The sequence below is a fragment of the Lepidochelys kempii genome, chromosome 22, assembly GCF_965140285.1.
Source record: "Lepidochelys kempii isolate rLepKem1 chromosome 22, rLepKem1.hap1, whole genome shotgun sequence".
In the NCBI taxonomy this organism is placed as follows: domain Eukaryota; kingdom Metazoa; phylum Chordata; order Testudines; family Cheloniidae; genus Lepidochelys; species Lepidochelys kempii.
In genome coordinates, this window is record NC_136401.1 from 3,719,760 (window position 1) to 3,744,653 (window position 24,894).

Genomic DNA, 24,894 nt, shown 5'->3' on the forward strand with positions numbered 1-24,894 from the left:
GGGGCGGTCTGAGGAGCGGCTCTGGCTCCTCCGGCAGTTGCAGTTTGTGGGGCGGTCTGAGGAGCGGCTCTGGCTCCTCCGGCAATTGGAGTTCGCGGGGCGGTCTGAGGGGTGGCTCTGGTTCCTCCGGCAGTTGGAGTTCACGGGGCGGTCTGAGGGGCGGCTCTGGTTCCTCCGGCAGTTGGCGTTTGCGGGGCGGTCTGAGGGGCGGCTCTGGTTCCTCCGGCAGTTGGAGTTCGCGGGGCGGTCTGAGGGGTGGCTCTGGTTCCTCCGGCTGTTGGAGTTCACGGGACGGTGTGAGGAGCGGCTCTGGTACCTCCGGCAGTTGGAGTTCGCGGGGCGGTCTGAGGAGCGGCTCTGGTTTCTTCGGCAGTTGGAGTTCACGGGGCGGTCTGAGGTGTGGCTCTGGCTCCTCCGGCAGTTGGAGTTCGCGGGGCGGTCTGAGGAGCGGCTCTGGCTCCTCCGGCAGTTGGAGTTGATGGGGCGATCTGAGGAGCGGCTCGGGCTCCTCCGGCAGTTGGAGTTCGCGGGGCGGTCTGAGGAGCGGCGCTGGTTCCACCGGCAGTTGGAGTTCGCAGGGCGGTCTGAGGGGCGTCTCTGGCTCCTCCGGCAGTTGGAGTTCATGGGGTGGTCTGAGGGGCGGCGCTGACTCCTCCGGCAGTTGGAGTTCACGGGGCGGCCTAAGGAGCGGCGCTGGCTCCTCCCGCAGTTGGCGTTCGTGGGGCGGTCTGAGGAGCGGCTCTGGCTCCTCCGGTAGTTGGAGTTCGCGGGGCGGTCTGAGGGGCGGCTCTGGTTCGTCCGGCAGTTGGAATTTGCGGGGCGGTCTGAGGAGCGGCTCCGGTTTCTCCGGCAGTTGTAGTTCACGGGGCGGTCTGTGGGGTGGCTCTGGTTCCTCCGGCAGTTGGAGTTCGCAGGGCGGTCTGAGGTGTGGCTCTGGTTCCTCCGGCAGTTAGAGTTCATGGGGCGGTCTGAAGGATGGCTCTGTTTCCTCCGGCAATTGGAGTTCGTGGGGCGGTCTGAGGGGCGGCTCTGGCTCCTCCGGCAGTTGGAGTTCGCAGTGCGGTCTGAGGAGCGGCTCTGGTTCCTCCGGCAGTTGCTGTTCGCGGGGCGGTCTGAGGGGTGGCTCCGGTTCCTCCGGCTGTTGGAGTTTACGGGGCGGTGTGAGGAGCGGCTCTGGTTCCTGCGGCAGTTGGAGTTCGCGGGGCGGTCTGAGGGGCGGCTCTCGCTCCTCTGGGAGTTGGAGTTCACGGAGCGGTCTGAGGGGCGGCTCTGGCTCCTCCGGCAGTTGGAGTTCACGGGGCGGTCTGAGGAGCGGCTCGGGCTCCTCCGGCAGTTGGAGTTTGCGGTGCGGTCTGAGGAGCGGCGCTGGTTCCTCCGGCAGTTGGAGTTCACGGGGCTGTCTGAGGTGTGACTCTGGCTCCTCCGGCAGTTGGAGTTCGCAGTGCGGTCTGAGGAGCGGCTCTGGTTCCTACGGCGGTAGGAGTTCGTGGGGCGGTCTGAGGAGCTGCTAGGTTCCTCCGGCAGTTGGAGTTCGCGGGGCGGTCTGAGGGGCGGCTCTGATTCCTCCGGCAGTTGGAGTTCACGGGGCGGTCTGAGTGGCGGCTCTGGCTCCTCCGGCAGTTGCAGTTCGCAGGGCGGTCTGAGGGGCGGCTCTGGTTCCTCTAGCAGTTGGATTTCGAAGGGCGGTCTGAGGAGCGGCTCGGGCTCCTCCGGCAGTTGGAGTTTGCGGGGCGGTCTGAGGGGCGGCTCTGGCTCCTCCGGCAGTTGGAGTTCACGGGGTGGTCTGAGGGGCGGCGCTGGCTCCTCCGGCAGTTGGAGTTCAAGGGGCGGTCTGAGGGGCGGCGCTGGCTCCTCCGGCAGTTGGCGTTCGCGGGGCGGTCTGAGGGGCGGCTCTGGTTTCTCCGGCAGTTGGAGTTTACGGGGCGGTCTGAGGGGCGGCGCCGGCTCCTCCGGCAGTTGGAGTTCACGGGGTGGTCTGAGGGGCAGCGCTGGCTCCTCCGGCAGCTGGCGTTTGCAGGGCGGTCTGAGGGGCGGCTCTGGTTCCTCCGGCAGTTGGAGTTCGCGGGGCGGTCTGAGGTGTGGCTCTGGCTCCTCCGGCAGTTGGAGTTCATGGGGCGGTCTGAGGAGCGGCTCTGGTTCCTCCGGCAGTTGGAGTTGACGGGGCGGTCTGAGGGGCGGCTCTGGCTCCTCCGGCAGTTGGAGTTCGCAGGGCGGTCTGAGGTGTGGCTCTGGTTCCTCCGGCAGTTGGAGTTCACGGGGTGGTCTGAAGGGTGGCTCTGGTTCCTCCGGCAATTGGAGTTCGTGGGGCGGTCTGAGGGGCGGCGCTGGCTCCTCCAGCATTTGGAGTTCGCAGGGCGGTCTGAGGGGCGGCGCTGGTTCCTCCGGCAGTTGGAGTTTACGGGGCGGTGTGAGGAGCGGCGCTGGTTCCTCCGGCAGTTGGAGTTCGCAGGGCGGTCTGAGGGGCGGCTCTGGTTCCTCCGGCAGTTGGAGTTCACGGGGCGGTCTGAGGGGCGGCGCTGGCTCCTCCAGCAGTTGGAGTTTGCGGGGCGGTCTGAGGGGCGTCGCTGGCTCCTCCGGCAGTTGGAGTTCGCGGGGCGGTCTGAGGGGCGGCTCTGGCTCCTCTGGCAGTTGGAGTTCATTGGGCGGTCTCAGGAGCGGCTCGGGCTCCTCCGGCAGTTGGAGTTTGCTGGGCGGTCTGAGGAGCGGCTCTGGTTCCTCCGGCAGTTGGAGTTCGCAGGGCGGTCTGATGGGCGGCTCTGGCTCCTCCGGCAGTTGGAGTTCATGGGGTGGTCTGAGGGGCGGCGCTGTCTCCTCCGGCAGTTGGAGTTCATGGGGCAGCCTAAGGGGCGGCGCTTGCTCCTCCGGCAGTTGGCATTCGTGGGGCGGTCTGAGGAGCAGCTCTGGCTCCTCCGGTAGTTGGAGTTCGCGGGGCGCTCTGAGGGGTGGCTCTGGTTCCTCCGGCAGTTGGAGTTTACGGGGCGGTCTGAGGGGCGGCGCTGGCTCCTCCGGCAGTTGGAGTTCACGGGGCGGTCTGAGGGGCGGCGCTGGCTCCTCCGGCAGTTGGCGTTCGCAGGGCGGTCTGAGGGGCGTCTCTGGTTCCTCCGGCAGTTGGAGTTCGCGGGGCGGTCTGAGGAGCTTCTCTGGCTCCTCCGGCAGTTGGAGTTCACGGGGCCGTCTGAGGGGCGGCTCTGGCTCCTCCGTCAGTTGGAGTTCGCGGGGCGGTCTGAGGGGTGGCTCTGGCTCCTCCGGCAGTTGGAGTTCGCGGGGCAGTCTGAGGAGCGGCTCTGGCTCCTCCGGCAGTTGGAGTTCGCGGGGCGGTCTGAGGGGCGGCTCTGGCTCCTCCAGCAGTTGGCGTTCGCAGGGCGGTCTGAGGGGCGTCTCTGGTTCCTCCTGCAGTTGGAGTTCGCAGGGCGGTCTGAGGGGTGGCTCTGGCTCCTCCGGCAGTTGGAGTTCGCGGGGCGGTCTGAGGAGCGGCTCTGGTTCCTCCGGCAGTTGGAGTTCGCGGGGCGGTCTGAGGGGCGGTGCTGGCTCTTCTGGCGACAGTATCTCGAGCAGCTCTGCGCAATGGGGCACTGATCCTTCTGGGGACGGGGATGTGCTGGGCAGGGGGCAGGGTAGTACTGAGTCGTCTCAGTATGTAGATTTGCTTGGCAGTGTGAGAGGGTGAGACGGGCCTCCTGCTGGTGAGGACCTGGGTGGTTTTTCCCGAGGCAGCAGGTACCTTCTCGATCACAGCACCCCATTGCACTGGCCTGGCGACGGGGGCAGGCTTCTTGATGGCAGCTTGCACAATCGCTGTTCTTTGTTGAGGCTCAGGAGCGGTGGGCCGGCGCGCAGCAGGAGGGCTGGGAGCTGGGGCAGGAGACTGTGTTGTTCCCTTGAGGCGTTTCCTGCAGGTGACTTGGTGCATCTTGCATTGCTTCTGCGTCTCGAAGGGCAGGCTGCAGAGGGCACAGCTGAAGGTGACCAGCTTGCTGTGGCATCTCTTCAGGTGCCTGGTGACGCCACCGAGGAGGTGGAAGCTTCGGGGCGGAGAGCAGATGGGGAGATGAGCATGTCCGCAGCGAGGGGGGGTTCCAGCAGCATCAGCGGCATCGCTGGCTGGTTCATCCTGATGTGGGCGGGTGGGGTCGAGAGGTCCGGCTGGGCGGGCATCCGGCAGGGACCTGGTGTCTCTCTGGGTGGTTTCAGAGGCTAGGCAGGTGTCCGGCGAGGCGCTGGTGACCCTCTGGGTGGTCTCTGGAGAGATGCTGGTCCCGTCTATGGAGATTCCTCTCTGACGGTGTGTAGAGCAGCGAGAGCACCACCAGCTTCGGGGACCTGGGCAGCTGCGGGGCGTGGGAGGTGCTCGCCTCAGAGCATCTTGCAGCGTGCTGTCAGTTCTGGAAGGGTTCTAAGGAGAGCGGTTTAGGAACCTAAATAGAGTAGAGTAAGAAACTATTAAACTGGTTACTAACCTGCAAACAATGACAAAGGAAAATCTGCAAGAGCAGCCTTTCAACTGAGAGGCCTAATAATAAGATGTTACTAATAACTAACCAAAGGGTTAGAAATGACTCAAACCATACTCTTCGTACAAACCAAATGTTGACATGGACAACACCACATTTCTTTGCTGCTCTTCAACCATGATATTCTCCCCATACGGAGGTCCACCGGTCCTGGAGGTTCAGTACTGCAATAACAGGGTGATGTGTGCAGTGGATGGAGCCAGTTGCTATTCCATCTCCCGGTTCCAAAAATCAGTTGAATAGATAGACCTCAGATAGAGGAAGTCTCAGTTATTAAAGTGATAGGAACAGATTTAACATTTGTATTCAAGCTAGTCCTCTGCATATAATGCTTAAATTATCCAAAAATAGCACATTTGGTTTAAAAAGTCATAAAAGGCACATCACCCATGATCTGATACTTGGTGAAATCTAAGTATAGAACACCCAAGCAATTTGGGGATTGTGACCTGCTCCTTCACAGTCTGCCCTGAGGTTGGCACTCACAGTTACGAGCTGCTCCAGATGGCTCCAGCCCTCTCATGGATCAGTAACTGGTTAGCAGATAGGAAACAAAGGGTAGGAAGAAATAGTCAGTTTTTACAATGGAAAGGGGTAAATAGCAGCTCTAGGCAGCACTTTATACCACCTGGCAGATACCCTGCAATTACCCAGCACTGCCATCCCCAAACCCTCGCCCTCTCCCCCACGGTTTGACAGTAGATTGGATTTCTTTTGCACTGCCCCCAAGTGGCCCGGAGCTGGGTGAGGCGGGTATCCTTCTTATGGGGATTGCAGTAGCACAACTGGGTCCCACACAGGGATCAGGGCCCTGTTCTGCGGGTGCTGGATGCACGACACAACTGAGGGGCAGCTGCCTTGTAGGAGCTACTGGGGGAAGATGGGAGCTGGGAGCCGCTCCCCACACTGATCACATCAAAAGTGGTGCCTTAGGCGCCGACTCCGTGGGTGCGCCAGGGCTGGAGCACCCACGGGGAAAATTTGGTGGGTGCAGAGCACCCACTAGCAGCTTCCCGCCCCACCCCCAGCTCACCTACGCTCCGCCTCCTCCCCTGAACGCGCTGCCCCGCTCTGCTTCTCTGTCCCCACACCCTGGCTCCCCGTGAATCAGCTGTTTGCGCGGAAGCCGGGGAGGGCTGAGAAGCAGGCCGCAGCTTCACACTCAGGCCCAGGGAGGCGGAGGTGAGCTGAGGCGAGGAGCGGTTCCCCTGCGTGCCCTCCCCTTGTTACCTGCTGCGGTGTGGGTGGCCCTCCTTCCACCCCCGCACCCCAGCTCACCTCCGCCTCCCTGGGCCTGAGCGCGAAGCTGCCGCCCGCTTCTCAGCCTGTCCCGGCTTCCGTGCAAACAGCTGATTTGAGGGAAGCCGGGGTGGGGGGGTTGGAGAAGCAGAGCGGGGCAGCGCGTTCAGGGGAGGAGGCAGAGGCGGAGGTGAGCTGGGGCCGGGGGTGGGGCGGGGCGGGGAGCTGCCAGTGACTTTTATGAAAAATACCTGTGATTAAATCATCACCTTACTCATTGTCAGTGAAATAAATTGAAATGCTTCCACCTCCAAGTGGATTTAGCCCAGGACCCTCAGAGTCAGCAGCTATTACACCCCCCACTGAGCTCTCTGTCAGGTGTCCCAGTGCTGGAAGCCTCCTGTTTACATCCTAAGATAGCATTTTTGCATCGGGGGGCTGATAGTTTGGACTGGACACTGTAGCAGGGAAAGGTGCTGCTGTGCTCCAGAAAACAAGCCACCTCTGCACCAAAGAGGGAGAAAAGGACATGCCAAAGCCCAGAATTGAACCAGGGACCTTTAGATCTTCAGTCTAATGCTCTCCCAACTGAGCTACTTCGGCAGCTCCATGGCTCCCCTTTGGCCCGCTGCTTCTCTGTCAGGGATGTTTTGTCAGCCATGGCACACAAAAAGGACATCGTTGTGAGAGGCCCATGAAGGCAAGATGCACTTTTGCCTGCCTTGCTCAGCTTGACTTGCTGCCTCACCCCGTTCCTGCCTTAGTTCCTGGGTTGACCTGGTGGCAGAAGTGGACTGGGGACCAGTGACGCAGGGAGGAAGTTGAGCTGGAGCCTGAGCTAGACTAGACCCTGGTGGAGAGAGTCTGGCCACCACTTGCCACCCCACCCTGTTGTCCTGGATTCCCCTGTCTCCTGTTGGGGCTTCCCTGCGTAAACCACCCTGCCCCAACCAGCCCTAGGCTAGCTGGGCTCCCTTGATCACCTGATGGCTGGTCACCCCAGTCAGTGCTGAGCACCCCTCTTCTTCCCCCTGGTGCTCCAGCCCCAGAGCACCCACAGAGTTGGGGCCTCTGCCAGATTAGGATCAGCTGCCTCGGGGTGAATCTGGAGTCACCCCACGAGTGTGGGGCCAGCCTGAGTCCCGCGGAGCTGCCAATCGGGAGCTACCTGAGCCAAGCGCCACCCAGCTGGACCCTGAACCTCCAACTGCCCCGCCCTCCCACCCCAATCCCTCCCACCCCAAAACCCCTCCTGGAGCCTGCACCCCACAACCCCCCTGCCCCCAAACCCCTCCCCGTCCTCAGTGCTGTGCCCCCGACCTCCGACCTCCTCCCCCATTCTCAGCACTCCGCCCCCAACCTCCTCCTCCCCCTGTCTTCAGCGCCCCTCCCCCGACCGCCTCCTCCCCCCCCGCACTAAGCACCCATCCCCCAACCTCCTCCTACCCCCACCATACTCAGCACCCCTCCCCCAACTTCCTCCTTCTCTCCCCACCATCCTCAGCACCCCGCCCCCGACCTCCTCCTCCCCCGAACTTTAAAGACTGGGTAGGGAGAGACGTAATTGAATAGAGCTTTGAAATGCAAGTCTGCATTGTTAGAGGTAGAAGTGTAGATGTTTGCTCAGGTCTTGTGATGTAAGCAAAGAAGTCTTATCTAGGGCCAAAGCTTTGATTCAAAGATCAAAAAGGGAATATTAACATTTAGGAAGACTCTTGAGTGACATAGTATTATTGTCTATGTCTCTTTGAAGGTTGTGATCACCTGTATCTGAACTGTATAATGGATAAATTATCCTGTGCTAATTGCCATGATCTTTGGAAGAAGGAAAGTTAAGCCAATTGTTTTCTCAGACAGGAAATATATAAAAACCTTGGGACATGATCCTTCTTCATCTCAGATCTGCTTTGGGTTTCAAGAGCGGGAAACCCGGAGCCATAAGGATTGAGATCCCCAGTCATTGATTGGAGTCACCCTGAATATGGACATCGGACTGTAACCTGAGGACTATTTCTAAAAGGACTTTTGGCGACTACAAGCTCGTCTCTGCTGTGTGTCTGAACCTCAAGAATTGAACTCAAGTCTGTCTGTATATTGATCTTTTAACCAATTCTCTTCTTTTCTAATAAATTTTAATTAGTTAATAAGAATTGACTGTAAGCGTGTATTTGGGGAAAGATCTGAGTTCTCATTTGACCTGGGTCTGGGGCTTGGTCCTTTGGGGTCAGGAGAACCTTTTCTTTTGTGTGATGAAAGAAGATTTTCAGAATTGATCATCATATGCTTGACATGTGTATCTGGATGGAGGCCTGAGGCTGGGCACCTTAAGGGAACTGCATTATTTGGACGTCTGAGTAACCAGGGAGGTGCTATAGCAGCTGTTTCAGGCTGGCTGGGTAAATCTAACCATTGGAATATCCACCAGTGTTTGGGGTTTGTCTGCCCTGGTCTGTTTGCAGTTCACCATGATTGAGTGACCTCAGCTGGCTCTCACAGGCAGCACCGTCACAGCTGGGTGTGGGTGTTAATCTTTTCCTGTCTGGTGTGTGCTGGGCTCACAAAGGCTTTTTGCTCCCTCGGGATGGGGCCTGGTGTCCTGGTTTGGGAGCCCTGTGGATGTGATGGGGTGTCTGGAATGGGGCATGTGTGATTCCCACGGTGCCCCTTCCCCTCTGCCTGCAAAGCTGAGGAAGATGGGTCTGAGGAGCAGAGCAGGAGCTCTGGGATGGAGAAGAGCAATATGAAGATGGCGTCTAAGATGAGGCCAGGTGACTTCTGTGGAGGGAGACATGCTGGACAACGCCAAGGATTCGGGAGACACCCAGGTGTGAGCCCAGGGCACAGGGAGAGCTGGGGGAGGGTGTCTGTGTTATATTAATAAAATAAGACCAACAGGATCTTGTAAAAGGGACAAGGCAAAATGCCACATTTATTGTAAATATAATAAAAATATAGAAAACACACACAGTGAGCTGTAGCTCACAAAAGCTTATGCTCAAATAAATTGGTTAGTCTCTAAGCTGCCACAAGTCCTCCTTTTCTTTTCACACACAACTATGTCACTACTTATTCCTTACTTATCTGCAGATACATTCATACATTGAGTCATACAAGTTCTGCATAGAGGTTATAGTGACCAGCCTAGAGGTTGCCCATGACAGAGCACTGGCCAGGTGGCCTGGACACGAGAATGGAGCCAAGTCCGTGTCAGATGCACCTCCGATGCTCCTGGAGGGTGGTGGCACAACCGGAGACTGAAAGTTCTCAGTTTGCAGAGTCCATTTTTAAAGGAATTTAGTCCTATGCCAGCTGCGCCAGTTAAGGGCTTTCTGCGGTTGTTGTTACAAAAAGTGCCAATCTCCATTACAAAGTATCAGTTTACAGAGTAGAGTCAATTGAGCAGAACCAATTGAGCAAGTCAAGTCAATTGAGCAGTTTGCGTTCATAAGCGTTGTCATAAATATAAAGGGAAGGGTAAATCCTTTTAAAATCCCTCCTGGCCAGAGGAAAAACCCTTTCACCTGAAAAGGGTTAAGAAGCTAGGATAACCTCGCTGGCACTTGACCAAAATGACCAATGAGGAGACAAGATACTTTCAAAGCTGGAGGCGGGGAGAAACAAAGGGTCTGGGTCTCACTGTGTGATGCTTTTGCCAGGGACAGAACAGGAATGGAGTCTTCGAACTTAGTAAGTAATCTAGCTAGATATGCGTTAGATTCTGATTTCTTTAAATGGCTGAGAAAATAAACTGTGCTGAATGGAATGGATATTCCTGTTTTTGTGTCTTTTTGTAACTTAAGGTTTTGCCTCGAGGGATTCTCTATGTTTTGAATCTAATTACCCTGTAAGGTATTTACCATCCTGATTTTACAGAGGTGATTCTTTTTACTTTTTCTTCTGTTAAAATTCTTCTTTTAAGAAACTGAATGCTTTTTCATTGTTCTTAAGATCCAAGGGTTTGGGTCTGTGGTCACCTATGCAAATTGGTGAGGATTTTTATCAAACCTTCCCGAGAAAAAAGGGGGTAAGATGTGGGAGGATTTTGGGGGAAAAGACGTTTCCAAACGAACTCTTTCCCAATAAATGGTGTTAGATGTTTGGTGGTGGCAGCGAAAGTCCAAGGGCAAAAGGTAAAATAGTTTGTACCTTGGGGAAGTTTTAACATAAGCTGGTAAACGTAAGCTTAGGAGGTTTTCATGCAGGTCCCCACATCTGTACCCTAGCATTCAGAGTGGGGAAGGAACCTTGACAGGGTCAATCTCAATTACAAGCAAGCAAAAGTGTCAACTCAGAGAGAGTATCCAGTGTAGCAGCCGTGTTAATCTGTATCCACAAAAAGAACAGGAGGACTTGTGACACCTTAGAGACTAACCAATTTATTTGAGAATAAGCTTTCATGAGCTACAGCTCACTGCATCGGATGAAGTGAGCTGTAGCTCACGGAAGCTTATGCTCAAATCAATTTGTTAGTCTCTAAGGTGCCACAGGTACTCCTTTTCCTTTTTCAGAGAGAGTAGTGTCAATTGAGCGGTTTGTGTTGTAAGGTGTCCATATCAATTACAAAGCATCGCTTAGAGTTAATTAATGGCTCAAAACATACAAAGAACAAATCCACACCAAAAAACACAGAAAAAGCACACAACATGAAAACACAAAATCCACATACCAAAAGAATACTAAGCAAAAAAGAATATGCATGCAAAAATCATACACACATGCACACAAAACTGGGCAAGGCATTCACAAAAATCACCCAGGACCCACATGCACATCAACACGACAGACACAAAACAGACCAACATACAGAAGTCAGGCAGGGTTTGAGTCTCACAGCCAGGAGGGGCGATCCAGAGGCAAGTCCCGACCTGGGTGAGTCACGGAGAGGCTGTGTCCCATGGCGTGTGTGTGGGAGAGGGGTAGGGCAGGGTTGGGGTGGGGTGGGCTCCAGGGGAAAAGGTGGGTGTGACAGTGTGTGGGGGTGGGGGAAGGGTGTGTTTCTTAGGATATAAATGAGGGCAAACACAGGGGTAATGACAGTGAAGCCCCGGGTCTGAGTGTTATGACCCTGTGCAGTTCTGCCATTCACCTTCCCCTCCTGTGATCTCAGCTGTCATTGAATCCAGCATTTTTTCACCTGTCACCGTCCCAGAGGTGTCGCACAAGCCCCAAATACAGAGTGTCCCTCTTGGAGACGCGAGGACTGGATCGGATTTCAGCTGCTGGACAGCTCTGCTGCGTTTTCCACATTTGCAAGGGGAACTGCTGAGTGTTTACATTCATTTCAAGCATCCCCATTCAGCGGACTCCTGAACACACTGGAGATGGGTCCGGAAATCGATTTTCATTTGAAAAAATTTTTAAAGGGAAGTGCTTGGATTTGAACTAGGAACCCATTGCCCTGCAGGCAACTATTCAACCAGTGAGCTACACTCTCAATAAAGACTGCCCTGTATAGCCCAGAGCAGGAACGGCTTTGAACCTGGGGGTTAGTGAACTTTATCTCTACACAAACCCCACAGCTTACAAGATCCCCACACCCGCCCTGTGTCACCAGAGCACAACAACAACTTTCCTTGGAGCACACACTGCTCCCCAGCTCTGTGCCCTTCCATCTCCCCAGCATTGCTCCAATCCCTTAAAGCAGGGTCTCAAACTCACTTTACCTTAGGGCCAGTGAAAATCCTCAAAATCTCCCAGTGGGCCAATAATGTCATTTATGCTGCCCAGAACAAGCTCCACAAAACTCCACCCCCCAAAAAACTCCACCCCCCACCTACCTAAGGCTCTGGGAGGGAGTTTGTGTGGGAGAAGAGGTCTGGGGTAGGGGATTGGGGTGCGTGCTCTGGAAGGGACTTTGGGTGCAGAAGGGGTGAGAGGTTGGGCTCTGGGAGGGAGTTTGGGTGGGAGAGGGGGGTCTGGGGTGCAGGCTCTGGGATGCAGTTCGGGTCCTGGGTGCAGGCTCTGGCCTGGGGCAGGGTGTGGGGGTGCAGGAGGAGGGGGTGGGGGTGCAGGCTCTGGGAGGGTGTTTTGGGTCGGGAGGGGGTGTGTGGGAAAGGGGTGGGGGAGTAGCACTGTATGTAAGGGAGCAGTATGACTGCTCAGAGCTCCGGTACGAAACTGTAGAAAAACCTGAGTGTCTCTGGATTAAGTTTAGAAGTGTGTGCAACAAGAGTGATGTAGTGGTGGGAGTCTGTTATAGACCACCGGACCAGGGGGATGAGGTGGATGAGGCTTTCTTCCGGCAGCTCACGGAAGCTACTAGATCGCATGCCCTGATTCTCATGGGTGACTTTAATTTTCCAGATATCTGCTGGGAGAGCAATACAGCGGTGCATAGACAATCCAGGAAGTTTTTGGAAAGCGTAGGGGACAATTTCCTGGCGCAAGTGCTAGAGGAGCCAACTAGGGGGGGCGCTTTTCTTGACCTGCTGCTCACAAACCGGGTAGAATTAGTGGGGGAAGCAAAAGTGGATGGGAATCTGGGAGGCAGTGACCATGAGTTGGTTGAGTTCAGGATCCTGACGCAGGGAAGAAAGGTAAGCAGCAGGATACGGACCCTGGACTTCAGGAAAGCAGACTTCGACTCCCTCAGGGAACGGATGGCCAGGATCCCTTGGGGGACTAAATTGAATGGGAAAGGAGTCCAGGAGAGCTGGCTGTATTTCAAGGAATCCCTGTTGAGGTTACAGGGACAAACCATCCCGATGAGTTGAAAGAATAGTAAATATGGCAGGCGACCAGCTTGGCTTAATGGTGAAATCCTAGCAGATCTTAAACATAAAAAAGAAGCTTACAAGAAGTGGAAGGTTGGACATATGACCAGGGAAGAGTATAAAAATATTGCTCGGGCATGTAGGAATGATATCAGGAGGGCCAAATCGCACCTGGAGCTGCAGCTAGCAAGAGATGTCAAGAGTAACAAGAAGGGTTTCTTCAGGTATGTTGGCAACAAGAAGAAAGCCAAGGAAAGTGTGGGCCCCTTACTGAATGAGGGAGGCAACCTAGTGACAGAGGATGTGGAAAAAGCTAATGTACTCAATGCTTTTTTTGCTTCTGTTTTCACGAAAAAGGTCAGCTCCCAGGCTGCTGCGCTGGGCATCACAAAATGGGGAAGAGATGGCCATCCCTCTGTGGAGATAGAGGTGGTTAGGGACTATTTACAAAAGCTGGACGTGCACAAGTCCATGGGGCCGGACGAGTTGCATCCGAGAGTGCTGAAGGAATTGGCGGCTGTGATTGCAGAGCCATTGGCCATTATCTTTGAAAACTCGTGGCGAACGGGGAAAGTCCCGGATGACTGGAAAAAGGCTAATGTAGTGCCAATCTTTAAAAAAGGGAAGAAGGAGGATCCAGGGAACTACAGGCCAGTCAGCCTCACCTCAGTCCCTGGAAAAATCATGGAGCAGGTCCTCAAAGAATCAATCCTGAAGCACTTGCATGAGAGGAAAGTGATCAGGAACAGCCAGCATGGATTCACCAAGGGAAGGTCATGCCTGACTAATCTAATCGCCTTTTATGATGAGATTACTGGTTCTGTGGATGAAGGGAAAGCAGTGGATGTATTGTTTCTTGACTTTAGCAAAGCTTTTGACACGGTCTCCCACAGTATTCTTGTCAGCAAGTTAAGGAAGTATGGGCTGGATGAATGCACTATAAGGTGGGTAGAAAGCTGGCTAGATTGTCGGGCTCAACGGGTAGTGATCAATGGCTCCATGTCTAGTTGGCAGCCGGTATCAAGTGGAATGCCCGAAGGGTCGGTCCTGGGGCCGGTTTTGTTCAATATCTTCATAAATGATCTGGAGGATGGTGTGGATTGCACTCTCAGCAAATTTGTGGATGATACTAAACTGGGAGGAGTGGTAGATACGCTGGAGGGGAGGGATAGGATACAGAAGGACCTAGACAAATTGGAGGATTGGGCCAAAAGAAATCTGATGAGGTTCAATAAGGATAAGTGCAGGGTCCTGCACTTAGGATGGAAGAATCCAATGCACCGCTACAGACTAGGGACCGAATGGCTCGGCAGCAGTTCTGCGGAAAAGGACCGAGGGGTTACAGTGGACGAGAAGCTGGATATGAGTCAGCAGTGTGCCCTTGTTGCCAAGAAGGCCAATGGCATTTTGGGATGTATAAGTAGGGGCATAGCGAGCAGATCGAGGGACGTGATCGTCCCCCTCTATTCGACATTGGTGAGGCCTCATCTGGAGTACTGTGTCCAGTTTTGGGCCCCACACTACAAGAAGGATGTGGATAAATTGGAGAGAGTCCAGCGAAGGGAAACAAAAATGATTAGGGGTCTAGAACACATGACTTATGAGGAGAGGCTGAGGGAGCTGGGATTGTTTAGCCTGCAGAAGAGAAGAATGAGGGGGGATTTGATAGCTGCTTTCAACTACCTGAAAGGGGGTTCCAAAGAGGATGGCTCTAGACTGTTCTCAATGGTAGCAGATGACAGAACGAGGAGTAATGGTCTCAAGTTGCAGTGGGGGAGGTTTAGATTGGATATTAGGAAAAACTTTTTCACTAAGAGGGTGGTGAAGCACTGGAATGCGTTACCTAGGGAGGTGGTAGAATCTCCTTCCTTAGAGGTTTTTAAGGTCAGGCTTGACAAAGCCCTGGCTGGGATGATTTAACTGGGAATTGGTCCTGCTTCGAGCAGGGGGTTGGACTAGATGACCTTCTGGGGTCCCTTCCAACCCTGATATTCTATGATTCTATGATTCTATGGTGCAGGCTCTGGGAGGGAGTTTGGAGGCTCGGGGGATGTGCAGAGGAAGGGGGTGCAGGTCTGGGAGGGAGTTTGGAGGCTGGGGGATGTGATGCAGGCTCTGGGAGAGAGTTGGGGATGGGAGGGGGTATGTGGGGTGGGGATGCAGACTCTGGGAGGGGGTTGGAGGTGCCATGATTACCTGAGTTTCCAAGGTCCGGGGGGAGCCTCCGCCCCCTGTTGGCCGTAGGCACCACCCCCACAGTGCCCCATTGGCTGCAGGGGCACTCAGGGAGGGGCAGCATGTGTAGGCACAGCCCTCCCCCCCGCCCCGGGGCCACAGGGAGGGGCCGGCAGCCACTGGAGTGAGCAGGAAGACGCCGCTCAGTTCCGCTGTGCTGCCCGGGCCCCTGGAGTCGGGGGGCAGGGGGAGTGTCTGGGGGAAGCAGGTGGGGCCAAGGGAGAGACCTGGCAGCAAAACTGCTAAAGCCCTGCAGGCCACATTCGGGAGGTTCGCGGGCCGCAAATGTCCCGGAGGCTGGGAGTTTGAGACCCCTGATATAATTGCTTCAACCTTGTAGTTTTCCAAGTCCAAAAGTAAACATCTCTTCAAATCCAAGGAGTGGAGATCAGTCAATGTTCAGAGTCGTCCCACATGAAAGCACCATATTATGGTCCATGCTGGCGCCATCGTGTGGCCATCACCTTTCCCTCCTCTCCCTTACAAGTTTTGGTATTTTTCATAGAAACTTTCTTCCCTCAAGAGAGACCTGGGAACCAGGGCTGCCAGCCAGACAAACACCTTTAAGAGGAGGTGTCCCTCTCCCGGTCAAAAAATGATCTCCCACCTTCAGTTCAGTGAACTGAATTGTTCCTTATCCCGTCAGTGCCGGTTTGAGTAAATAAAGTTTTGGAGATAGTTATTAAACTCACAAAAATAAGCCAAAGATCCCTCTGCATAACACAGGAAGGTGAAATAGGAACAGAGACAAACCTTGTCAACAAAGGCTAATTTCCCAAACGATCATCAAAATGTTTCTAATTCCCATCTGTCCTCCACAGGAGCTCTGTGCAGTTTAACTGCTCTGCAGCCAGCTGCCCATTAGAAATGCTTCTGTGGGACATTCCCAGACCTGGACATTTACGAACGACAGAATTTGAAGAGCAAACCCAGCTCCCCGCACCAGGCCGGATTAAAGTGTTTTGTCCCTGGCATTTGGTCTTTTTCAATAGTACAGACCCTCCCTTTGCCCAGCCAGCCAATGAACTGGGGGAAAGGTTGCAGGAAGCAGAGACCTTAGAAACAAGGAAATAAGAGGCCATTCATTGGGCAAGGTGGCCTAGTAGTTAAAGCAATAGTCTGCTCATCTGATGCCATTCTTGAGCTGCCTGTTATAAAAGGTTGGTTCCCCACTTCAGTTCCAACGGCTCTGCTAGAAACACCCCCAAGTCCCTGCTCACCCCAGTGTGAGCAAGTTGAGAAATCCCCAGTGGGTGCTGCCCTTAGCCCCAGGCTGCTGTCTCAGGGGTCGGGGGCATTGATGGTTTGCTGCTGAGGAGGGAGACAGGACAGCCCTTTGGGGCTCTGCTCTGAGCATCTGCCCAGCCCAGGCTGCCCGCTGGCCTGAGCTGCTGCCCCTCCGTGCTCTGAAGCAGGGGTTGCATCACGATTTTTTTGGTGGCCTCCGAGTGTGGCCACCAACATTTGCTGGTGGCAACTGTGGCAATTTTTCCAAGCCGGAGCCCCACTGCCCCGGGGGTTGAAGTCCGAAGCCATAGCCCATGGGCTGAAGCCCAGAGCCCTCTGCTGAAGCCCTGTGGCTGGAGCTGGGGAGAACTGGAGGTGGGTAGGCTAAAGCCCAGAGCCCCGGAGCTGACACAAGGGAGGGAGGGGCCCTGAAACCCCAAGCCCACTCCTGGAGCCCTGGCAAGCTGGAGCCCAAAGTCTTCCCCCAGAGCCTCTCAGCCCCCTGGTAGGTGAGTTGGGAACTCACCAGCTGCCTGCAGAGTTGAAGGTTCCTACCCCGTCAAGAACACCCCCAGCCCCACATGCCTGCAGATGCGCTGCCTGGAGCCCCACGGGGCTGGGAGGTACATGACGCCGATCCCCTGCTGATAGCGCCCTCAAACACCAAGGCCATGCATCCAGGAGCAACAGCTGGGTGCTGCAGGGAGAGGCTGTTGCTTTCCTCCCACCTGCATCTCTGAAGATGGGAGATGATTTGCTGACAGGGACAGCTGTCTCCTATTAAAGGTGTTTATCTGGTACCGTGTAGCAAGCAGCCCTTGTTCCCAGGTCTCTCTGAGGAAATAAAGTTTCTATGCAAAATACCACAACTTGTAACGGAGAGGTGGGAAAGGCGATGGGACCAGGACATAAGGGATGAAACATAACATGGTTCTTTCATGTGCATTAACTCTGAAAAGGGATTGATCTCCACTCCATTGTATTTGAAGGGATGTTTAGTTTTACCCTGGGTAAAATACAAGGTTGAAGCCATTTTATGGGGGGTGACACTATGATTCAAGGGTTAGTTAGTGTGATAAAAATGGTTTAAAAAAAGTCAGTTTAAACGTGAGCTGGTTGTTATTAAAGGCGTTTTCCCCAGGTCGGCTCCAAAAGTTCTTCTAGAGACACCCTGGGTTCCACTGCAGCAGCCAGCTCCCGCCAGAGGCTTGTGCCCCGAGGTTTCCCCCCAGCCCCAGAGTGGGCTGTGTGGCCCCAGCCTCCCCAGCCCCGGAGCACGGAAAGGGCGGGTTATGCGGCCCTGACTCGACCTGCCGTTGACTCGCAGGGCTCTGCACTCCATCAGCTGGGGCGGGCCAGGCTGCAGCCGGGACCCAGCATGGCCACGCTTCCCTGACGAGGCATGAGACACGCCAAGAGCTTTGCGCAGCCAACAGGGAAATGGGAGCGAGGCGTCTTCTAGCTGGCACGTCTCGTCCACTTCTCCCTTGCTGCTTGGTGGAGACAGGAAGGGACCAAACATTCCTGGCTGAAGGTTTAGCCCTCGACCTTGAGGATTAAGCCCAAGTGCCCGGCGTGACTGCAGGGAGATGGGTTTCTGATTCGCATCCAGCGCACTCTTCGGGCAACCAACTGAACCCCCTGAGGCCAAGAGGGATGGCTTTGAGGTGGCAAAAAGGGGCCTTTGAGACTCCCAGCACATCTTGAGGAGCAAGGAAATAGCATGAGTTACTAGCGTCCCTGGGTGGGTTCGAACCACCATCCTCTCGGTTAACAGCCGAATGCGCTGACCCATTGTGCCACAGAGACACCTAGAGACCTGGCTCCTGTTACCAAGGCTGTGCAGCCTGCAGATCTCCTGCCCACGCTAGAGCTTGCAAGGTGCTAGTCCGGAGAGGACCGATTTCACCGTGGCACCAATGGCTCCACCGTGCAGGCCCAAGCTCAGATGGGCCCATAACACTCACTTCCTCCCCTCTCGCAGCGCTGCCAAAGTGGTCCTGGTCCCACAGTGGAGGGGGGCCATGTGAGCTTGTTGCAGAGCTGCTGCTCAGGGATGGGAACTTCCTGGTACCCCAGCCTCCAAAATCATCCAGGCTGCACTTTCTGCATGACTACATGCCAGCTGAGGGTGCGTGGGAATTGGTGGCCTCTGCTGCAGGTGATGGGCATCTCAGACACTTAAAGCCATGGCCTAGAGGAGGGAAACGCTTAACTGCAGAGTCTGCAGCTGCCTAGGGCCAGTGCTGAGGATTTAGAGGCCCTAGTGCCGCCGTTGCTAGGTTCAAGCATGCTCAGCCTTGGAATTGCCACCCCTCCCTTGACTAGTAGCTGTGGCTATCTAAGGCTGGCCTCTGACAATTGGCCTCATGGCTATAGTCAGAGAAGCTGCAGGTGTCTCTGTGACTACTGGGGGCCATAAAACTAGAGAAGATAAAGAAAGTGGAATTAAGCTCAAGGAACAGAGGTCACCCATAGGAAAGGAATGTTAAGGGGCCCAGGGAATGAGAAAGCAGATGAGGCTTGCAGTGGGAGAATAGTCCCAGCTGGTTGGGAAGCATCTCCAAAGTAGAAAGGAAACAAGCATGGGGAGAGGTGGTGGGGACCAGGCAGTAGACTAGCCTGTAGATGGGAGCAGAGGGAGAAAGGCTGGTGTCTTCAGATTCCCAAGGGCTAAGTCTTCACTTTGGGAAAATGGTGTTTGCAAGGGGCTTGCTCAAATGAGAGGATGGGTGCTGGGGAAGGGATTTGTCAGAACTGACCAGGTATCTGCTGGATTTGGATCTTTGAGCTGAGAATGGGACCACACACAGTGACTGGTGACATGGGGTGGCACTGGAGATGTGGCTATAGAAGGTCTGAATGAGGAAGGAGATAAATCTGTGAGGAGCTTCCCTGATCACTCTGAAAGTTCTGTTCACTGTGGACACTGGTAAACCCACATGGGTAGAGCGCAATGAGAAGAACTGGGGGCTGAGGGAGCTGTGTATGGCAATGCAGCTAGTCATGTAGAGGTGTGTGATCAAAATGAAAAATGTCTCTGAGATTCAGGACCGGGGACACTAGGGCACCAATGGCCCTGCCACACCAGACCCATGCTCGGAGCCCACAATGACGACATGGGGCCCACAAATATGTTTGGCACCAGGGCCCACAAAAGGTTAATCTGCCCCTAAATCCAGATGCTGGGGGCTATGGGTGCAGACCCAGCAGAGTGGCGCAGCAGCACTGTGCTGGGCCCATAACCCAGAGGTCGGTGGATCGAAACCATCCTCTGCTAAGGATGCACTTGTTTCTTTTTGCTCTGGGCCTTCAAGTGAGTCGGCGACCAGCAGAACGCCAAGAGCCTAGGCCATGAGGCCGGAGGTGGCTGAGGCGGGGGCCTGCCAGGGAGCTCCCTGGCACCTCTGGCTGTCTGGGCTGAAGGCAAGAGGCCTGCATGTGGTGAGGGCTACTGTCCCAGCCTGAGACAGCCGTGCTTCCTCGTCCCCTTCTCCCACCCGCACCGGCAGGCGGCTCCTGCAGGAGAATACGACGGAGGCTCTCAGGACACTGGGCAGCTCTGGGCAGCTCTGTGTGGCTGTCTAGGGAAAGAGCCAAGGCTCCCGACTCGACCTGCCATTGACTCATGGGGCTCTGCACTCCGTCAGCTGGGGCGGGCCAGGCTGCGGCCGGGACTCAGGCTGGGGCAGCATGGCCGTGCTTCCCTGACGAGGCATGAGGCTGGCCAAGAGCTTTGCGCAGGCAACAGGGAAGTGGGAGGAAGGCTTCTTCGAGCTGGCATGTCTCGTCCGTTTCTCCCTTGCTGCTTGGGTGGGAAGGAAGTGAATTGTTCCCGGCTGAAGGTTTTGCACTTGGCCTTGAGGATTAAGCCCGAGCCCCCGGCATGGCTGCTGGGAGATGGGATTCCGGGTCGCATCCAGCGCACTCTGAGGGCCACCAGCTGAAACCACTGAGGCCAAGAGGGATGGTTTTGAGGTGGCAAAAAAGAGCCTTTGAGGATCCCAGCAGATCTTGAGGAGCGAGGAAGTAGCCCAGGCTTATTGTCCTCCCGGGGTGGGCTCCAACCACCATCCTTTCGGTTAACAGCTGAACGCGCTGACCCCTTGCACCACAGAGACACCTAGAGACTGATGTGCTGTTACCAAAGCTGCTGCCTAGCAGCCTGCACGTGTGGGACAGAGTGTCGGGGAGTGAGGGAGTGAGGGGTGCAGGCTCTGGGAGGGAGCTTGGTGCAGGAGGGGGCTCCAGGCTGGGGCAGAGTGTTGGTGTTGGGGACACTGGGCATGGCCACTCGGTAACTCGAGGGGATGGAAGACCACGAGTGTCGATGAAGCCCCCTCGCACTAGGCCCAAGTGTCCTTGGCCCCCTGCCTGGAGGCACTCGCAGTAGTTATGCTGAGGATCTGCAACAATATGTTGCAGAGTCAGACTGCCTGAAACTAAACAAGGCCAAAGAGGGCAGATATGGAAGAACAATGCTGAATAAAGCAGCTTTATGTATGGTTTAACAGATGGTACAGAGAACAAGGGAACTAGCTGGTAACTGGATTGGCTGGCTATATGGATACTTAGGGCAGCTTGCTATTGGATAAGTATGCTGAAGAAAGGATGTATAAAAGCCTGTGTAACTTCCTGCTCTGTGTGCAGGATGTGAGATTCTATTCTCCCTGTACCTTCTTTGAAGCTTCAAATAAACTTTTCTGCCTCTCCACCCCGTTGTGATTATTGGGTGACGCACGCCAGGCAACGAACCCCTGCTGTTGCTTGCCTCTGGCACTGGGTGCCGGCAACAGCTTTTGGCATTCCTGGGTGGGCAACGAGGCTGCTATTTAGCCTTGCCCAGAACCTTCCTGGAGGTCGAGGATTGCGGCGAGAACTGACGCCCAGCGCGCACCGGTGAGTTCATCGGGGGCCTCGGAGGAGACGCGATTTGATTGACTCCGGAGGGCACAATGATGCAACACACTCATATAGTGGAGAAGCAGCTGTGGGCGATGGTGAGGATCCGGTCCCTTAGACATAGGGGAGTAGCAGCTGCGGGCGACGGTGAGGAACCGGTCCCTTGGATAAGGTAGGAACCTTTTGAGATCCGGATTGTATGCTCTTTTGGAACCTGGGGACGCCCAGAGTTACCCTGTAGGTATGGGACAGGGACAGAGCTCTGGAGTTAGGGCACAATGTATGCCCCTAGAGTGCATTCTAGCAAACTGGAAGGTATTTGGTGCGGATCCGATGACTAAGAGCCAATTAAAACGATTCTGTACAGTTGACTGGCCTCAATATCAACTAGAGGACCAGGAGTGGTGGCCACTAGGAGGGTCAATTAATTACAACACGATCCTCCAGTTACTCCTGTTCTGTCAGAGAACAAGGAAGTGGAATGAACATATGTATGCACATTTGTTTTTGGCTTTATGTGCTCAACCAGATATTTTACAGCACTGTAATCTGACTCCGACTGGTTCGGTAGCAGCTAATGTTAGTCCCCAGACCCCCACCCCCACTGTAATGGCAGAGCCGGTGTCCCCTTCGGCCCCTACACCCACACCTTGTAAGTCCCCAATGGTTGGCCTATACCCCTTAATCACCGAAATTAAAGTCACCCGGTCTGAATCGGATAGGTGTCTGGCCACGACTATGCAGGTTTATGCTCATGTGCCCTTTAACCCTGGGGATTTGGCTGCTTACAAAGCATAGGGAGTAGAGTTTTCCACCAACCCAAGCAGGTTTATTTCAGTTTTTGGGGGATATCTTAGCAGCCACAAGCCGGACTGGGATGATTGTAAGATCCTCCTGCGAACCCTATTGTCTGAGGTTTAAAGAAAACAAGTTATGTCCAAGGCAAGGGAGGAGGCGCAGAAACGGTACGACCGGGATCGTATTAATGTCCCTGACCCGGATGCACAAGTCCCCCGAGCAGACCCCAAGTGGGATCCAAATGATCCTGGGGATATGACCCGCCTTACCTCCTAGTCAGCACAGGAGTGGGGCCTCGGGGAGAAGGGGTGATGCAGGTGTGTGGCCTCAAGAAGAAGGGATGGGGCTACTGTTCGGGCTCTGGTGGCCGCTAATTTTAGGGAGCCTGCACCGCTCTTAGTGGGACCACAAGACATCCCAGAGGAGAGAAGGTGGCCAGCAGAGCAGTGACAGGGTGGAACAGCAAATGACTGACAATGTGGGCAGACAGGGGAGGGAGAAAGGGGCTTTCCCCCCAGGAGGTGAGAGGTGATCACTGGGTTTTCATTGACCCAGGACAGCAGCTGGGAGTAAGGTGCAGTGAAGGGAGGGGCACTTCCAAAGAGCTTTTGGTCTCTGGATTTCAGAGCCCGAGGCAAAAGGACACCGCCCGGCGTACTGTGGGCGGGTGTTTTGCTCATAGTGTCGTGTTATGAATCCTGATTGTGGTGTTTTCCAAAGTTAAGACAAGGTGATTTTCCTCCTTTTTATTAAAGTTTCTTTTCTCCACTCCGTGCTGGTGAGTGAGGAAAGTATTGCCTCTTAGAGGCAGCCAGTGGCCCTGGTTAGTTTCCCCAGATTACTGGGTGGGGGCTTAAGCGGATTGTGTGCTGTACTGTTGAAGAGGAGCCCCAAGCACCCGAACAGGGAATTGTAACTTCAGCCTTCAGATTAAGAGCCAGATGAGGGAAGAGCATCTTCGCAAGCAGGCTGGCTAACCTAGTGAGGAGGGCTTTAAACTAGGTTCACCAGGGGAAGGAGACCAAAGCCCTGAGGTAAGTGGGGAAGTGGGATACCGGGAGGAAGCATAAGCAGGAGCGTGCGAGAGGGGAGGGCTCCTGCCTAATACTGAGAAAGAGAGACGATCAGCGAGTTATCTCAAGTGCCTATACACAAATGCAAGTTGCAGTGGGGGAGGTTTAGATTGGATATTAGGAAAAACTTTTTCACTAAGAGGGTGGTGAAACACTGGAATGCGTTACCTAGGGAGGTGGTAGAATCTCCTTCCTTAGAGGTTTTTAAGGTCAGGCTTGACAAAGCCCTGGCTGGGATGATTTAACTGGGAATTGGTCCTGCTTCGAGCAGGGGGTTGGACTAGATGACCTTCTGGGGTCCCTTCCAACCCTGATATTCTATGATTCTATGATTCTAAGCCTGGGAAAGAAGCAGGGAGAACTGGAAGTCCTGGCACCGTCAAGGAATTAGGATCTGATTGGAATAACAGAGACTTGGTGGGATAACTCACATGACTGGAGTACTGTCATGGATGGATATAAACTGTTGAGGAAGGACAGGCAGGGCAGAAAAGGTGGGGGAGTTGCACTGTATGTAAGGGAGCAGTATGACTGCTCAGAGCTCAAGTATGAAACTGCAGAAAAACCTGAGAGTCTCTGGATTAAGCTTAGAAGTGTGAGCAACAAGGGTGATGTGGTGGTGGGAGTCTGCTATAGACCACCGGACCAGGGGGATGAGGTGGACGAGGCTTTCGTCTGGAAACTAACGGAAGGTACAAGATCGCAGGCCCTGGTTCTCATGGGAGACTCCAACCACCCTGATATCTGCTGGGAGAGCAATGCAGTGGTGCACAGACTATCCAGGAAGTTTTTGGAAAGTGTAGGGGACAATTTCCTGGTGCAAGTGCTGGAGGAACCAACTAAGGGCAGAGCTCTTCTTGACCTGCTGCTCACAAACCGGGAAGAATTAGTAGGGGAAGCAAAAGTGGATGGGAACCTGGGAGGCAGTGACCATGAGATGGTCAAGTTCAGGATCCTGACACAGGGAAGAAAGGAGAGAAGCAGAATACGGACCCTGGACTTCAGAAAAGCAGACTTTGACTCCCTCAGGGAACTGATGGGCAGGATCCCCTGGGAGAATAACATGATGGGGAAAGGAGTCCAGGAGAGTTGGCTGAATTTTAAAGTATCTTTATTGAGGTTACAGGGACAAACCATCCCAATGTGCAGAAAGAATAGTAAGTATGGCAGGCGACCAACTTGGCTTAACAGTGAAATCCTTGCTGATATTAAACTCAAAAAAGAAGCTTATAAGAAGTGAAAGATTGGACAAATGACCAGAGAAGAGTATAAAGGTATTGCTCGGGTATGCAGGAGTGAAATCGGGAAGGCCAAATCACACCTGGAGGTGCAGCTAGCAAGAGATGTTCAGAGTAACAAGAAGGGTTTCTTCAGGTATGTTAGCAACAAGAAGAAAGTCAAGGAAAGTGTGGGCTCCTTCCTGAATGAGGGAGGCAACCTACTGACAGAGGATGTGGAAAAAGCTAATGTACTCAATGCTTTTTTTGCCTCTGTCTTCACGAACAAGGTCAGCTCCCAGACTACTGCACTGGGCAGCACAGCATGGAGAGGAGGTCACCAGACCCCTGTGAAGACAGACATGGTTCAGGACTATTTAGAAAAGCTGGATGAGCACAAGTCCATGGGGCCGGATGCGCTGCATCTGAGAGTGCTAAAGGAGTTGGCAGATGTGATTGCAGAGTCATTGGCCATTATCTTTGAAAACTCGTGGTGATCGGGGGAAGTCCCAGACAACTGGAAAAAGGTGACTGTAGTGCCCAACTTAAAAAAGGGAAGAAGGAGGATCCTGGGAACTACAGGCCAGTCAGCCTCACCTCAGTTCCTGGAAAAATCATGGAGCAGGTCCTCAAGGAATCAATTCTGAAGCACTTAGAGAAGAGGAAAGTGATCAGGAACAGTGAGCATGGATTCACAAAGGGCAAGTCATGCCTGACTAATCTAATTGCCCTCTATGATGAGATAACTGGTTCTGTGGATGAGGGGAAAGCAGTGGACGTGTTGTTCCTTGACTTTGGCAAAGCTTTTGACACGGTCTCCCACAGTATTCTTGCCAGCAAGTGAAAGAAGTATGGGCTGGATGAATGGACGATAAGGTGGATAGAAAGTTGGCTAGATTGTCAGGTAGTGATCAACGGCTCCATGTCTAGTTGGCAGCCGGTATCAAGTGGAGTGCCCCAAGGGTCGGTCCTGGGGCCA

The 24,894-nt window shown here is 54.4% G+C and overlaps 2 non-coding genes and 1 pseudogene across 2 annotated transcripts; all 3 read right to left on the reverse strand.

Annotated features, from left to right (window-relative positions):
* Positions 1-4,645: 4,645 nt before the first annotated feature.
* On the reverse strand, positions 4,646-4,852 carry LOC140901790 (U2 spliceosomal RNA; annotated as a pseudogene).
* Positions 4,853-6,280: 1,428 nt separating this feature from the next.
* TRNAF-GAA (transfer RNA phenylalanine (anticodon GAA)) lies at positions 6,281-6,353 on the reverse strand. Its single transcript has one exon. It is a non-coding gene; the product is annotated as a tRNA-Phe (tRNA).
* An 11,307-nt stretch (positions 6,354-17,660) lies between these two features.
* On the reverse strand, positions 17,661-17,734 carry TRNAN-GUU (transfer RNA asparagine (anticodon GUU)). Its single transcript has one exon. It is a non-coding gene; the product is annotated as a tRNA-Asn (tRNA).
* Positions 17,735-24,894: the final 7,160 nt, after the last annotated feature.